The sequence below is a fragment of the Cebus imitator genome, unplaced genomic scaffold (genome assembly GCF_001604975.1).
Source record: "Cebus imitator isolate Cc_AM_T3 unplaced genomic scaffold, Cebus_imitator-1.0 Scaffold38, whole genome shotgun sequence".
NCBI lineage: Eukaryota > Metazoa > Chordata > Mammalia > Primates > Cebidae > Cebus > Cebus imitator.
In genome coordinates, this window is record NW_016107353.1 from 4829366 (window position 1) to 4833413 (window position 4048).

The window sequence follows — 4048 nt, forward strand, 5'->3', positions numbered from 1 at the left end:
CTTAACATGTTGAACTTTTTATTCTTGTTTTAGGAAATATACATTTATACATAACATGAGTCTGTTCATAACAGGATTTAGGCCTTGATTCTGATATACACTGTAACTTTTCCCACAGTGTGTATGTGCGTGTGTGCATATATATGTGTATGTGTGTGTGTATAATTTTTTGACTTGGCTATTGGTATTTTTCCCCCTTAAGAAGAAATTATTTGTAGGGTCATTAAATTCATCACTTTCCTTTTTAGAAATGGCTTTTGGATTTTATGTCTTAAGGCCTTCCCCAATACAAGGTTTAAAAATAATTGCCAATATTTCCTCTATTTCTTTTATATTTTCATATTTTTTAATGTTCAAAGCTTTGATTTATTTGGAGTTAATATACAGTATACAGTATGAGGTACAGATTTTTGACTATTTTTTTCATATTGCTTTCCTGTTTATCCCGACATCACTTGTTTAAAAGTTTGCCTTTACTGATTTGAGATGCTTTTTAATATTGTATAAAATTTATATACTTATCTAGGTCTATTTCTGGACTTTTTATTCAATGCCTTTTTTTCTGTACATTTATGTTCAAGTTTCACAGTCATTTAATAGTTGAAGCTTTATAACATGTTTAAATAGCCAATATGGGTAGTGCTAGCTTATTGCTCTTCTTTTTTGAAGTTTTCCTGACAGTATGTATTTATTTTTCTATAAAAACTTTAAAGTTAGGCATATTTTAAAATCAGTGTTAGATTAGTTTTAAAATTAATTTTGGGTGAAATGCAGTGGCTCATACCTGTAATTCCAGCACTTTGGAAGGCTGAGGCGGGAGGATCTCATGAGTCCAAGAGTTTAAGACCAGCCTGGGCAACATAGAGAGGCCTTGTCTCTTTAAGAAATTAAAAAATTATCCAAGTGTGGTGACATGTATTTCTAGTCCCAGATATGCAAGAGGCTAAGGTGAGAGAGTCACCTCAGCTTGGGAGGGTGAGGCTGCAGTGAGCCATGATAGTGCCACTGCACTACAGCCTGGGTGACACAGCAAGACCTCATCTCGAAAAATAATAAATAAATTAATAAAATTAACTTTAGGAGAATAGATATTTTATAATGTTGAGTCTCTCTAGATAAGAATATGCTATCGTAGAGAAGGCAAAACTTCTCCTCTATCCTCTTAGGGTCTCCACCAGGCCTGAGAATTAAGTTGATGTAAAACAGATTAACAGAAAAGCACACAGATTTTATTTTAACAAGTACATGGGAGCCTTCACAGGAAAATGAAGACCCCAAAAGTGGTCTTTGTACAAAGTTTCATTGTATAGGTTTCTCTTGGCCTTGACTTCCTGCCTCTGGTGATAAGAGTGTTGTTTTCCTTCAGGTATAGGGAAGGTATCTTTCCCATGAGAGTTTCATCTCCTGCCTTCAGGAGGAATAGGGGAGGTCAGAGTGTCCTTCCTGCATCTTGCTGTGTTTCAAGTGCCTTCAACTCAAAAAACAATCTTTATGCCAAAGTGGTCTATTTTGGCATATTCTGCTACCCTTTGCTATGCTTTTCTCTGGCCATCTTAGTCTTTTTTTTTTCTTGCTTCTCCATGAGTGTTTCAGCTTTTCTCACATTGATTCTGTATTTCTTGAAGAGTTTAAACCTCTGTCCAAAACAAAAAAAATTTTTGTTGTTGTTTTAAATGGTTATTTATCCATTTTATATTGTAACTAGTTTATCTATCTATCTATCTATCATCTATGTATCTATCTATCTATCTATCATCTATGTATGTATGTATGTATGTATCTATCTATCTATCATCGGTCTCCTATCTTCTGTTGACTTCTGCAGGTTAGTTTGGTATCTCAGCTAACTCTAAATTCTTTTATTATGTATTAGTACATTCTCAGGATGCTATGAAGAGATACCTAAGACTGGATAATTTATAAAGAAAAGAGGTTTAATTTACTCAAAGTTCCACATGGCTGGGAAGGCCTCAGGAAACTTACAATCATGAAAGAAGGCAAAGGGGAAGAAAGGCACCCTCTTCACATGGCAGCAGGAAGGAGAAGTGTTGGGTAAAAGGGGAAAAGCCCCTAATAAAACCATCAGACCTCATGAGAACTCACTATCATGAGAACAGCACTGGGGTAACCGCCCCATGATTCTATTACCTCCCACTAGGTTCTTCCCACAACACATGGGGATTATGGGAACTACAATTCAATATGAGTTTTGGGTGGGGACTCACCCAAACCATGTCATGTTATTTGTGAAAATTTTAAAAAATTCTTTCAGTTGAATTCTCTTAGGATTACTTGGTTTGTAACCACATCATTTCCATGATTCTTTTACCTCCTACTTTCCAATTTTTAGATTTCCAATTTATTTTTCTTGTCTACTTATGTTAGTTAATTGTGTCAGTCAGGATTTATGTGGAGAAATAGAATAGCAGGATTTATTGTAAGGACCTGACTTGACAGGTGTGGGAGATGGTTAAATGGTGTGTATAGGAGGCTGTTCCTTCAGTGTCTGTTGCTGTGGCCTGAAGTCAGCAAGGCAGGGAGTCAGGAAGGGAAGACAGACATGAACTGAGTGCTTCAAGGACAGACTGGACCCCGCAAAGATGAGTGAGTAGAACCCACCATTGTAGACTGGAATTCATCTTGTTTTTTCACTGCTCCTTAGCCTTCAACTTCAAAAATGGGTAGGTCCTGTAGAAGTTGTCCTTTGTCATGGTGCTAATGTACCTGGATCAGAAGCCAGGGTACATGAAGGAGGAGATCCTGCAGGAGCTGGCTCTGCTGTGGCCTAGTTGAGCCCTCTGCCAACAAAGTGATAGACCAGAGAAACAGCAGGGCTTGTGAACTGCAGTCACATCCTGTGCTCTGCTCTGACCTTTCTAGCATATGGAGCATGGCTCTGCTAATTCACATGTAGTGTCTTTTATGGGCCATACTTAACGTGGCATTATGCATGGAAGAGAATTCTGAAAAACGTAATTACAGCTCAGCTAAGTTGAAACAACACAAATCTACCACAGCTCACCCCTTGTCAAATTTGATATTTGTATTTACTAGTCTTAACCATACTTAGCTTAATTTGCAAATAAAGCCTATAGCAAAATAATACTCACATTTTACATAATGCAACTATCCTTCATACACCTGAAAACATGGACATCCTCTTTCCAAAAGAGAATTTCCTTTGAGCTCAGTCATATCTTCCCTTTGATATTCTATAACTTAATATTGAGATGTAAGCTAAGCCACTACTAACACATCTTATACAGTAGGGGAAGGAAAAGAGTAAAGAGGAAATAGTTAATATAATATCTATTTATATTAAAATAAGAAAGAAATAGTCATAACTTTTATGTCCTTATTTATGCATCTGATCATGTGTTTGTAGCAGGTATTTGTAACTACATGTTTCTGTTACTCATTCCATATTCTCTTTGCCTTCAGCAAGCACTTCATCTGACGTTGGTTCCTTGCCCAATGGGGTCACCTAAACCTTTATTCTTGAATGGTCTGGGCCATCAGCAGTCCTGCCTGATTTGGGTTGTTGTAATTTTCACTGATTTTAATTACAGGGCATGGGAGTATGAAGAGGTGCCCTAGGGAATCTCCTGCATTCCAGACATACTCATTTTTACCACCACTGTGCAAAATCTAAGTTTTCCCTTCATTCTCAAGGGTTAGTCACTCCAACCATCAGAGTAGGCTCCTTCTTTGCCTTTCATTCACTTGCATGAGGGTCCAGAGTTGACAGGTCTCAACTTCAAGCTTAATTTAGGGTTTTCAGGTAAAATACAGGATGCCCAGTTAAATTTGATTTTCAGATAAAAACAAATAATTTTAGTGTATGTTCCATGTGATATTTGGATCACGCTTAAACTAAAAAAATGTTCACTGTTTACATGAAATTCACATTTCACTAAATTCACATTTAACTGTATTTTTATTTGCTAAATCTGGCAACTCTAATTTTTGGAACTCTTGCTGTGTTCTATGGTAGAAACATTCCTCTATTGGAGACTTCCAAACTGACTGGGCCAGGCACAGTGGCTCA

At 36.9% G+C, this 4048-nt stretch overlaps 1 protein-coding gene across 2 annotated transcripts in view; it reads left to right on the top strand.

Moving 5' to 3' along the window:
- The window catches only part of C4BPA (complement component 4 binding protein alpha), a 39030-nt gene that overhangs the window by 11903 nt on the left and 23079 nt on the right, over positions 1–4048 (top strand). The window lies entirely within an intron of this gene.